The sequence below is a fragment of the Salvelinus alpinus genome, chromosome 27 (assembly GCF_045679555.1).
Source record: "Salvelinus alpinus chromosome 27, SLU_Salpinus.1, whole genome shotgun sequence".
NCBI classification, from domain to species: Eukaryota; Metazoa; Chordata; class Actinopteri; order Salmoniformes; family Salmonidae; genus Salvelinus; species Salvelinus alpinus.
This window is the reverse complement of record NC_092112.1, coordinates 25,523,593-25,537,418: the sequence shown is the minus strand read 5'-3', so window position 1 is coordinate 25,537,418 and position 13,826 is coordinate 25,523,593. Positions and strand designations below refer to the sequence as shown.

At 42.5% G+C, this 13,826-nt stretch overlaps 1 pseudogene; it reads right to left on the bottom strand.

Annotated features, from left to right (window-relative positions):
* Positions 1 to 12,853, bottom strand: part of LOC139555854 (laminin subunit alpha-2-like) — a 146,923-nt pseudogene extending 134,070 nt beyond the window's left edge.
* Positions 12,854 to 13,826: the final 973 nt, after the last annotated feature.

Genomic DNA, 13,826 nt, shown 5'->3' with positions numbered 1-13,826 from the left:
GACAAGGGAATACCAGTAGTGTGTAAAGTAAAGTAGAAGTAAAACTTGGAAAACAGCAAAATAGAAAGGTCAGGTCTTTGTTCAGTGATAGATAACCTGCAAACATCAACCATTTAAATTACTTTGCCGGGTTAAAGAATAGAACGAAGATAACTGAGCGTAGGTAGGCTATCTATTTTCCACGTATCACAGAAGTGATAAAGAATATCTGTTAAACCATCTCTTTAATTACTTTGAAATGAGGCCTATGATGCCAGAGAATTTTGAGGCGATATCTATACTGTAGGTCCATTTTTATTTAAATCCACAAAGATGTAGGCTAGCTTTAGCTACAGATAAAGCTAGGTCGCATCACTGACATTCTCAACAGGAGGTTGAGGTGCCAGAGGTCCATGGTGTGGGTTTGTTCTGTGTGCCCAAAGGTGCAAAGAATAATCCCTACAATACATAGCTAACACCTGATTTGTATTGCTAACCCGGTCTGCTAACTGCTAGCTTGCCAGCCCCGGTCTGCTAACTGCTAGCTTGTTTAGCCCCGGCCTACTAACTGTTAGCTTATTAGCATCGGCCTGCTAACTGTCTGAATCGCCGTGTCCCCAGTCAGCCCAACCACTCACTGGACCCATATGTTCACTTTTCTACGCATGCCTCTCTCTAATATCAATATGCCTCGTCCATTACTGTCCTGGTTAGTGATTACTGTCTTATTTCACTGTAGAGCCTCTAGCCCTGCTCAATATGCCTTAACCAACCATGTTGTTCCACCTCCTACATATGCGATGACATCACCTGGTTTAAACATCTCTAGAGACTATATCTCTCTCCTCATTACTCAATGCCTAGGTTTACCTCCAATGTACTCACATCCTACCTTACCTTTGTCTGTACACTATGCCTTGAATCTATGCTATCGTGCCCAGAAACCTGCTCCTTTTACTCTCTGTTCCGAACGTGCTAGACGGCCAGTTCGTATAGCATTTAGCCGTACCCTTATCCTACTTCTCCTCTGTTCCTCTGGTGATGTAGAGGTTAATCCAGGTCCTGCAGTGCCTAGCTCCACTCCCACTCCCCAGGTGCTCTCATTTGTTGACTTCTGTAACCGTAAAAGCCTTGGTTTCATGCATGTTAACATTAGAAGCCTACTCCCTAAGTTTGTTTTACTCACTGCTTTAGCACACTCTGCCAACCCGGATGTCTTAGCTGTGTCTGAAACCTGGCTTAGGAAAACCACCAAAAACCCTGAAATCTCCATCGCTAACTATAACATTTTCCGACAAGATAGAACTGCCAAAGAGGGCGGTGTTGCAATCTACTGCAAAGATAGCCTGCAGAGTTCTGTGTTACTATCCAAGTCTGTACCCAAACAATTCGAGCTCCTACTTCTAAAAATGCACCTTTCCAGAAACAAGTCTCTCACTGTTGCCGCTTACTGTAGACCTCCCTCTGCCCCCAGCTGTGCCCTCGATACCATATGTGAATTGATTGCCCCCATCTATCTTCTGAGCTCGTGCTACTAGGTGACCTAAACTGGGACATGCTTAACACCCCGGCCATCCTATAATCTAAGCTTGATGCCCTCAATCTCACACAAATTATCAATGAACCTACCAGGTACAACTCCAAATTCGAAAACACGGGCACCCTCATAGATATCATCCTAACTAACTCGCCCTCCAAATACACCTCTGCTGTTTTCAATCAAGATCTCAGCGATCGCTGCCTCATTGCCTGCATCCGTAATGGGTCTGCGACCAAACGACCACCCCTCATCGCTGTCAAACGCTCCCTAAAACACTTCTGCGAGCAGGCCTTTCTAATCGACCTGGCCGGGGTATCATGGAATGACATTGACCTCATCCCGTCAGTAGATGATGCCTGGCTATTCTTTAAAAGTGCCTTCCTCACCATCTTAAATAAGCATGCCCCATTAAAAAAAAATAGAACTAGGAATAGATATAGTCCTTGGTTCACTCCAGACCTGTGTGCCCTTGACCAGCACAAAACATCCTGTGTTGTTCTGCATTAGCATCGAATAGCCCCCGTGATATGCAACTTTTCAGGGAAGTTAGGAATAAATATACACAGGCAGCTAGGAAAGCTAAGGCTATCTTTTTCAAACAGAAATTTGCATCCTGTAGTACTAACTCAAAAAAGTTCTGGGACACTGTAAAGTCCATGGAGAATAAGAGCACCTCCTCCCAGCTGCCAACTGCTCTGAGGCTAGGAAACACTGTCACCACCGATAAATCCACTATAATTGAGAATTTCAATAAGCATTTCTCTACGGCTGGCCATGCTTTCCACCTGGCTACCCCTACCCCGGTCAACTGCCCGGCACCCTCCACAGCAACCCGCCAAAGCCCCCACCATTTCTCCTTCACCCAAATCCAGATAGCTGATGTTCTGAAAGAGCTGCAAAATCTGGACCCCTACAAATCAACCGGGCTAGACAATCTGTACCCCCTCTTTCTAAAATGATCTGCCGAAATTGTTGCAACCCCTATTACTAGCCTGTTCAACCTCTCTTTCGTATCGTCTGAGATTCCCAAAGGTTGGAAAGCTGCCGCGGTCATCCCCCTCTTGAAAAGGGGGTGACACTCTAGACCCAAACTGCTACAGACCTACAGTATATCTATCCTACCCTGTCTTTCTAAGCTCTTCGAAAGCCAAGTTAACAAACAGATTACCGACCATTTCGAATCCCACCGTACCTTCTCCGCTATGCAATCTGGTTTCAGAGCTGGTCATGGGTGCACCTCAGCCACGCTCAAGGTCCTAAACAACATCATAACCGCCATCGATAAGAGACATTACTGCGCAGCCATATTCATCAACCTGGCCAAGGCTTTCGACTCTGTCAATCACCACATTCTTATTGGCAGACTCGACAGCCTTGGTTTCTCAAATGATTGCCTCGCCTGGTTTACCAACTACTTCTCTGATAGAGTTCATTGTGTCAAATCGGAGGGCCTGTTGTCCGGACCTCTGGCAGTCTCTATGGGGGTGCCACAGGGTTCAATCCTCGGGCCGACTCTCTTCTCCGTATACATCAATGATGTTGCTCTTGCTGCTGGTGATTCTCTGATACACCTCTACACAGACGACACCATTCTGTATACTTCTGGCCCCTCTTTGGACACTGTGTTAACTAACCTCCAGACGAGCTTCAATGCCATACAACTCTCCTTCCGTGGCCTCCAACTGCTCTTAAAAGCAAGTAAAACTAAATGCATGCTATTCAACCGATCACTGCCTGCACCTGCTCGCCCGTCCAGCATCACTACTCTGGACGGCTCTGACTTAGAATACGTGGACAACTACAAATACCTAGGTTTCTGGTTAGACTGTAAACTCTCCTTCCAGACTCACATTAAGCATCTCCAATCCAAAATTAAATCTAGAATCGGCTTCCTATATCGCAACAAAGCATCCTCGACTTCGGTGATGTCATCTATAAAATAACCTCCAACACTCTACTCAACAAACTGGATGCAGTCTATCACAGTGCCATCCGTTTTGTCACCAAAGCCCCATACACTACCCACCATTGTGACCTGTATGCTCTCGTTGGTTGGCCCTCGCTTCATACTTGGCGCCAAACCCACTGGCTACAGGTTATCTACAAGTCTCTGCTAGGTAAAGCCCCGCCTTATCTCAGCTCACTGGTCACCATAGCAGCACCCACTCGTAGCACGCGCTCCAGCAGGTATAACTCACTGGTCACCCCCAAAGCCAATTCCTCCTTTGGTCGTCTTTCCTTCCAGTTCTCTGCTGCCAATGACTGGGACGAACTGCATAAATCTCTGAAGCTGGAAACACTTATCTCCCTCACTAGATTTAAGCACCAGCTGTCAGAGCAGCTCACAGATTACTGCACCTGTACATAGCCCATCTATAATTTAGCCCAAACAACTACCTCTTCCCCAACTGTATTTATTTATTTTGCTCCTTTGCACCCCATTATTTATGCACATTCTTCCACTGCCATCTACCATTCCAGTGTTTTACTTGCTATATTGTATTTACCTCGCCACCATAGCCTTTTTTTGCCTTATCTCACCTCATTTGCTCACATTGTATATAGACTTATTTTTCTACTGTATTATTGACTGTATGTTTTCTTTATTCCATGTGTAACTCTGTGTTGTTGTATGTGTCGAATTGCTATGCTTTATCTTGGCCAGGTCGCAGTTGCAAATGAGAACTTGTTCTCAACTAGCCTACCTGGTTAAATAAAGGTGAAATAAATGTTTAAAAAATCTAACTAAGTCCAGAGCCACTCACTGACAAAACACCTCCATGTCTACAAATAGCATACCAAGTATCTGTCATGTAGAGTATGTGATTAGTTAGCTGTCATATATAATATAATTCAAACATGACCTCTGTGCTCACGTCCTGTGTATGAATAACACATTTTTTCTCTGACTTAGACATCCTTCAATCATGCTGTATGTCTATGTGGATTTCATATTTTTAATTTGGGTTTTTTCATATTATCGCCATATTATCAAGTGGCCCAGACGCCAAGACACACACACACACACACACACACACACACACACACACACACACACACACACACACACACACACACACACACACACACACACACACACACACACACACACACACACACACACACACACACACACACCTCCAACAGTGTCTGTCATTATTCAGATTTCCACTCCAGCAGGGGCTCCTGGATAACGAGGGGGAAATGAGAGCGCTGATGTCACGGGCGATAACGATACGTTCACACACATCACCAACAGCGCTAGCAGCACAGACTCATTTACCGCAGGAGATGACAGCAAGCACAGTGACTGGCCGCCGGGGAAATGTGCCTGAATGGAGCACAAATAGGATTACATTTTACAGGACACTGATGGCGAAAACACTTTGCATACAGGGCCATGGACAAAGCTAGCCCAACCATGAGGGAGGGAGTGACAGAACTTAATGGAGTTGTTCCTTGCCACTGTGCTTCTGCTTGCTTGCCCTTTTGGGCTCTAGGCCGGGTTACTGTAAAGACCTTTGTGACAAATGTTGTTGTAAAAAGGGCCATAAAGGCAAAACACAAATTGGATGCTGGGTGTTTACTGTTGGCATCAGTGGATATCAATTAAATTATTCTCAATCAATTTCTGCTGCATGCAACTACTGATTAATCCATATTCATGGTGAATTAGCAATAGTAGAACCTTGGTATATAAACCTCATTATAAACTGGGTGGTTCAAGCCCTGAATGATGATTGACTAAATGCTGTGGTATATCAGACCATATACCATGGGTATGAAAAAAACATTTGTATTTACTGGTCTAATTATGTTGGTAACCAGTTTATAATAGCAATAAGACAACTTGAGGGTTTGTGGTACAGTATATGGTCAATATACCATGGCTAAGGGCTGTATCCAGGTACTCCGCGTTGCGTTGTGCACTTAGCCATGGTATATTGGCCATATACCACATCTCCTCGGGCCTTATTGCTTAAATATGCCATTATATAAAAAATTGTTGAACAGATGGATTTGCTGAGGAGGGAAAGCTTTTTCCAAGAAGTAGGCCTATTATCACTGCAATTGTTTACTCTTAATGTCATATGGGACATTACATAATTGTTTTACTTAAATCTAATCTCCTTGAAACTCCCTAATCTGCCAAACAGCTTGAGCTGGGACAATGTGTATAGTTAAAGTGATTCCATCACTGCGGTGACAGGCTGGACAGAGATGAGCATGGCAAAATTTGCATTGCAAAATTGCTACCTCGACACTTCTTGTGTCAGATTTCAATCGCTAACTAAACATGGACAGGTATGATTTATGGATGCTTGATGCCCTCAGTGAGACTCTCTCCTTCTGCATGCTTACCACTCAGATACAGTATTTGGGTAAATTCCACATGTTTATTACAGTTGAAGTCAGAAGTTTACATACACTTAGGTTGGAGTCATTAAAACTCGTTTTTCAACCACTCCACACATTTCTTGTTAACAATAGTTTTGGCAAGTCGGTTAGGAAATCTACTTTGTGCATGGCACAAGTAATTTTTCCAACAATTGTTTACAGACAGATTATTTCACTTATAATTCACTCTATCACAATTCCAGTGGGTCAGAAGTTTACATACACTAAGTTGACTGTGCCTTTAAACAGCTTGGAAAATTCCAGAAAATTATGTCATGGCTTTAGAAGCTTCTGATAGGCTAATTGACATAATTTGAGTCAATTGGAGGTGTACCTGTGGATGTATTTCAAGGCCTACCTTCAAACTCAGTGCTTCTTTGCTTAAAATCATGGGAAAATCGAAAGAAATTGCAGACCTCCACAAGTCTGGTTCATCCTTGGGAGCAATTTCCAAACGTCTGAAGGTACCACGTTCATCTGTACAAACAATAGTACACAAGTATAAACACCATAGGACAACGCAGACGTCATACCGCTCAGGATGGAGACAAGTTCTGTCTCCTAGAAATGAACGTACTTTGGTGCGAAAAGTGCAAATCAATCCCAGAACAACAGCAAAGGACCTTGTGAAGATGCTGGAGGAAACAGGTACAAAAGTATCTATATCCACAGTAAAAACGAGTCCTATATCGACATAACCTGAAAGGCCGCTCATCAAGGAAGTAGCCACTGCTCCAAAACCGCCATAAAAAAAGCCAGACTACGGTTTGCAACTGCACATGGGGACAAAGATCGTACTTTTTGGAGAAATGTCCTCTGGTCTGATGAAGCAAAAATAGAACTGTTTGGCCAGAATGACCATCGTTATGTGTGGAGGAAAAAGGGAGAGGCTTGCAAGCCGAAGAACACCATCCCAACTGTGAAGCACGGGGGTGGCAGCATCATGTTGTGGGGGTGCTTTGCTGCAGGAGGGACTGGTGCACTTCACAAAATAGATGGCATCACGAGGTAGGAAAATTATGTGGGTATATTGAAGCAACATCTCAAGACATCAGTCAGGAAGTTAAACTTTGGTCGCAAATGAGTCTTCCAAATGGACAATGACCCCAAGCATACTTCCAAAGTTGTGGCAAAATGGCTTAAGGACAATAAAGTCAAGGTATTGGAGTGGCCATCACAAAGCCCTGACCTCAATCCCATAGAAAATTTGTGGGCAGAACTGAAAAAAGCATGTGCGAGCAAGGAGGCCTACAAACCTGACTCAGTTACACCAGCTCTGTCAGGAGGAATGGGCCAAAATTCACCCAACTTATTGTGGGAAGCTTGTGGAAGGCTACCCGAAACGTTTGACCCAAGTTAAACAATTTAAAGGCAATGCTACCAAATACTAATTGAATGTATGTAAACTTCTGACCCACTGGGAATGTGATGAAATAAATAAATGCTTAAATAAATAATTCTCTCTGCTATTATTCTGACATTTCACATTCTTAAAATAAAGTGGTGATCCTAACTGACCTAAAACAGGGAATTTTTACCTGGATTAAATGTCAGGAATTGTGAAAAACTGAGTTTAAATGTATTTGGCTAAGGTGTATGTAAACTTCCGACTTCAACTGTATGTGCATTAAATTAAATTACCAAATTTTCTCTACTGTTCATATTCTAGTTGCTACATTACGCATTCAGTCTTTGGTTGCTTGCTTACTCCTGGTAGAATAACCAATGATAGGCTCACTGGGCTGTGCTGGAGTTAGCGAGGAGATTTATTCCACATAATCTGATCCCTTTCATCCATCTCTATTTTTTTTTATTCCAGGGTCCCAACTTTGTTTCATTGTATATTTAATTCAACAGTGTAAGTGACACAGTCATTAATTCCGGAGTAACCCTGCTCTCGTCTCCTGTGTAATATGACAGGCTGATGGAGACATGTTTGCATGTCTATTTCCTGGAAGGGAAAGAGGCAGACACAGACAGGGACCCTTTGCCTGCGTCTGCTGAGAGCCACACTCTGACCCTAAGCATAATAACTCAGCCAGGGACAAACTCCCATGAATCACCAGCCGTGGAGGCGCTGGGAGCGGGGCCACGTCTTCATGCTCACCCCTGATCATATCATAGGCCTTGGGAGGAAGGCTGAGTTACCATACCCCCTACCAAACTAATCACAATCTAGCCTCAGGATCCCCCCTCTTTTTGTTCCTCTCTCTCTCTTGCTCTCTCACACGCAAGCACACACACACATGAACAGACGCACACGCACACACACACAGACAGACAGACACACACGCACACACACACACACAGACAGACAGACACACACGCACACACACACACACTACCAGCCCTTGAACCCAGAAGTCACAGAGATCCAGCACACTGCTGTATTGTATTCAGAGAGTCTCCATTGGTTTGAATAATTTCCTGTTGTAGGTCAATAGTAGGAGAGTCATTACAGAGATATCAGGTATATCATGCTGATATGAGGAAGTACAGTCTCTTACGGAACACACATGCTTGAAGGGTACATAAAGGGTACATAAACTACCTTCATGCTATGTTTCCTCTAGGGTTCATCTCAAACTGTTCTAAGGATGGCTGCACTCTTAGTCTGAATCCCATTGCAACTGAGATATTGTGTTGAGCAAAAAGAAGTGGGCAGGTTGCTGGTAAGAAAAAATTATCAATTTTAGAAAGTGATAGCTGTAGTGTCAGTGTCCAAGAAAATATTTGTATGAAACTTTTCATTTATTTTTCATTTCAAGTAATTGACAGAGGGAATATGGAAACAAAACTAATGTTGGTGTGATTCAGTGGTACTGTTCCTCTCCTGAGAGAGCTTGGTATCCATAACTGTTTTTTCAGATAGAGTCACACAGCCATTGGGGTTACACAGAGTTCAACTACAACAACCCTCTTCCCAGCCACTTGTGTATCTCACATGATGAGTTGCACATAATATCTCATAGCATTTCAAAGTCTACAGCCAGCATCTTTACAAACACTCTATCCAAACCAGACTAAACACACGTGTGAGTATGTGTCACATAAGGCTGCCAAGTAAATTAGCCTACACTGTGGACCGGATCTGGGAACTTGGCTGACAAGTGGCTTTACAATTTCAATAGGATTTACAGTGAGCCTGGTCCCAGATATGTTTGTGCCATCTTGCCAACTCCTATGGTTATTGTCATGCCAGACAACGACCAGAGGAGTTAGCTATACAGCACTAACAGATCTGGGCCTACCTGCTGTAAATCCAGAGTGATAGTGATGTAATGGTAGTCCATGCCGTTCTTAATGCTGGGGCTCTGCCATCATCTGTTAGTCCCATCGATGGCATATTCAATCGGGTGGTGCTCTAGGAATAACAATGAGATGAAACAAAGCATTATAATTAAGGAGACAGTGTTTGAAGATAGCAGCAATGAGTTAGCGTGTGACTTGTCACTTAAGAGCTGCTGGATATCAGATGATTGAACACTCTCAATCATAGGCTACTTATTTCTGACATTTCAGTGCTAGTTAGAAACCATGGAAACTGTAAGGAGCCTGCTAATGAAGAAACGTTGCTTATGGAGCATTAAATGATTAAAGTTGCCCTCTTGATTACACAGTTTAATAGTTTTTCTACCATTTATGAGAGAAATCATTCATTCAAAGCATTTCCAATTGATTCACAATAAGGAGTACGAATCTGCTTATAACATGGTCATGTTCAGGCCTATTCTTACATGGCTAATTATTCACCAGGCATGCAGTTGTAAGATGTGGATGAGGAAAATATGGACTCAAACATTGTCTCTCCCTAATGGCGTAATAATATGGTGGGAATGTATAGTATTTCATATCAGGAGTGCCCACAATGACAAGCTAAATGTAAATTAACAAAAATGCCCTTTCAGTCAGACCTGAAATTACCAGAAAAATGAAAGTCTCATTATGGAACGATGAGACAAAATAAATGATGACGAGTCCATTTCTTCTCTTTTCTTCCAGACAGTAGGTCCTCTTCGCCGATAATTATTGTCTAAAAGCATTTACAGAGCAATGACCTTTCGGAGAGACTTGTATAATTACTGAACAAGGTCTGTATGTCTGTCTGGCCCGTCAGTCTCTCTGATATCTGTGCTGCCTGCTCCCTGGACTCTAGCCTACACTGCTTAGTTGGTTCATGGAGGCCTGAGATGCGTCCCGAATGGCACCTTATTCCCTACATAGTGCTCTGCATTTGACCAGAACCCTATGGGTCCTGTTCAAAAGTAGTGCACTATGAAAGGAATAGGGAGCTATTTGGGACACAGACAAACCCTATTTGGATGTACAGTTGAAGTCGGAAGTGTACATACACCTTAGCCAAATACATTTAAACTCAGTTTTTCACAATTCCTGACATTTAATCCAAATAGAAATTCCCTGTTTTAGGTCAGTTAGGATCACCACTTTATTTTAAGAATGTGAAATGTCAGAATAATAGTAGAGAGAATGATCTATTTAAGTTTTTATTTCTTTCATCACATTCTCAGTGGGTTTACATGCACTCAATTAGTACTTGGTAGCATTGCCTTTCAATTGTTTAACTTGGGTCAAACGTTTCAGGTAGCCTTCCACAAGCTTCCCACAATAAGTTGGGTGAATTTTGTCTCATTCCTCCTGACAGAGCTGGTGTAACTGAGTCAGGTTTGTAGGCCTCCTTGCTCACACACGCTTTTTTAGTTCTGCCCACAAATTTTCTATAGGATTGAGGTCAGGGCTTTGTGATGACCACTCCAATACCTTGACTTTGTTGTCCTTAAGCCATTTTGCCACAACTTTGGAAGTATGCTTGGGGTCATTGTCCATTTGGAATACCCATTTGCGACCAAGCTTTAACTTCCTGACTGATGTCTTGAGATGTTGCTTCAATATATCCACATAATTTTCTGGAATTTTCCAAGCTGTTTAAAGGCACAGTCAACTTAGTGTATGTACACTTCTGACCCACTGGAATTGTGATACAGTGAATTATAAGTGAAATAATCTGTCCAAATTGTTGGAAAAATGACTTGTGTCATGCACAAAGTAGATGTCCTAACTGACTTGCCAAAACTATAGTTTGTTCACAAGAAATGTGTGGAGTGGTTGAAAAACGAGTTTTAATGACTCCAATATAAGTGTATGTAAACTTCCGACTTCAACTGTATTGAGGATACTTGTTTCCTGAATTTTTTTATTATATTTTAGGATATATTTACAAAGTTTATCTGCACCAGTTCATCTGACTGAATTTCTCTATCAGATAGTAATTACAACTCACAGCCTAAGGCAAAAGGGGCTGTGAGAAGATGAAGCATGGCTCCTCTCTGTGTACACACAGCACACTGTTGTGATTTACACAGTAAGATGTGTCCTCAGTTAGATAGTGAGATATGCTCACCAACGCAGGCTGTGCTTACAGAACCACAAGTCAGAGCTCTTCAAAAGTCCCTCCTCAGCAATCTCAGGCCACTTATATTTCATAGGCTGAGCCCATTGATTTTGGAATAGATAAATGATGATTGCAGTGATGCGCTTTGATGAGGGCAATGTGCAAATTGATTCTCTAAATCTTTGCTGAATGTGGTGGTACACAGTATTCCACACTCCTAATCCTACTGTACAGTATGAATAATGCTGATACAGTACAAAGTGGAGTTGTACTGTATGCAGTAGGTACAGTATAATAGTGATAGTTACCAAATGGTCTCTCGCTGTTGTTTTTGCAGATGAGGCACTGGGTGTGCTCCACTAGTTTGCAGTACATCTCTGGTCCTGTCTCTCCACAGGTGGCGTTGTTGCGGATCTCCACCATTGAAGGCCAGGTTCAGTACAGCTGGGAACAGACCTGAGGGAAGAGGTTTGGGAAACATAATCTACTTAATAATATTACACTATACATACAGTAGCTATTTCTATCTGTAACATTGACAATTCAATACTATCAGAGCCATATTGTAAATCTAGCTGTTATATAGACAATACAAGGCTATCTGACCAATTGTATAAAAATGTTGTGGCTTCCTTCACTACCGTTGTTGTAGTCCTATGGTGAATAGGCACCAGTGGGTTAGTGCTATCCAGAATCCTTGGGACATCCATACCACAAACCCTAAACTTAACCCTTACCCTAACCTTAACCTTGACCTTAACCTTAACCCTTACCTAACCCTAACATTAAGCACTTAAATTTCCACGTCAAATGGGGAGTTGTATGAGTTGGACGTCCCAAAGATACCGGACAGCAAGGACCCAGGCCAGTGTGACAGGTCTGACTCAGAGTTCACCGAGAGGAAAATGAGACTCAGCCGGTATGAGAATACATAGTAGAGCCACAGTCCATCAGGTTTATACCCACAGTCTCCCCTAGCTCATAGTACTGTAGAGGGAGGGAGGGAGGTACAGCATCCTTCATACATACAGAACTGTTGATGTCAAGCATTGGCAGAAATACGACCCCAACGGTAGAGATTTCCAATCTGGCAATGGTAGGAATAGCTGAGACATCATGTCACAATCAAGGCCGGTGTTTGATGCATCTCTGCCACTCCATAAAAAAAAGACATAAACCGCCACAACGGTTTCAGCTTTCAAATTAAATACAGTATGGGGCCGTTAGTTCAGAGGAGTTTCAATGGGAGCGTAGATGAAAAATATCCACGGGGGAGTGGATAAAAGGGAGCCGTGCTTGGTTCTGAGAGAGCGAGAGCGAGAGATTCATGTTGTCCCCTGTTCTGTTATGCATCTGTATGGAAAGTGAACACTGACTGAGTCTATATCAAAGACTGGGCCCATTGCTCCAAAATGGCTCCCAGCTGTTCCTCCAGATGTCCAGGCCAAATGAACTGTGAAGAACATCTGAAATCCAAGTCAAGCTGCAGAAAATAAAGTTTTACGGATGCCTATGAGGAACTCCATGGCGCGAATAACGTTGACATTCACCGACCGATGAAGGTCTAGGTCTAATAACACTGGCCAGATTATAAAGTAGTATGGTACCGTACAACCTCAAAAAAATACACCGTATCCCATGACTTCTTGAACTGGAAGCAATATCTGGTTAAAGTCCGTCCGCATCTTTATACTGTGAGTTTTCTCCTCACTCACCAAGCCAATAACCCAGTCTGTTTAATAAACAGTGTCTAGCTCCATTTGCAGAACCACATTCAACACAGCAGGGACTATTAGCTGGTAATTAGAGCTGAGCGGTTGTCTAAAAGCATAGGAGTGAATATCAGTAAAGAAGCAAGGCATTTGACTAGGATTAAAGAGACATGAACTCATTGCTTTTATGAGGCTGATACTTACATGGGGACCTTAGAAGATACAACAGAGCTCTGAATATGGAAGGTTAATACAGAAAGACTCCCATACATTCTATTTTTATTTTATTTATTTGCTCTGTACTGGGGTCAAGATTTCACATTCTCATCAGAGGCACAGAGAGAGGAACAATCAAGGAATAAGAAAGTACTATCATCAGCTATTATCATACTTTACATTATTACTGGATAATGACCCATCTTTAGAAACCCCAAAATGAGTGTTACGAAAATGTCTATGTAAGGCTAAGTACCTCATACGGGTATCGCACTGGCCTTTATAACTGACACAAGGTGTGTTTGAGGCATAAATGTTCAGACAGTTGTGTCCCAAATACAGATGTTGGATCTCAATTTGATCACTCTTTTGTTGCTGAGAATGTTCTTGCAAACTTGTAGTATATTTGAGTTTTAAAAAGGCTTCTTAAGATTGTAATTTACATTTAGAAATTTCAGACTGGGTTTCCGTAACAAAAAATTGATCAACCCCTACAAAAATGTCCATTAATTATAATCCACATAATAATTCACATTTCCTGTTGCTGCAGGAATATCTTCCTGCTGTAGCA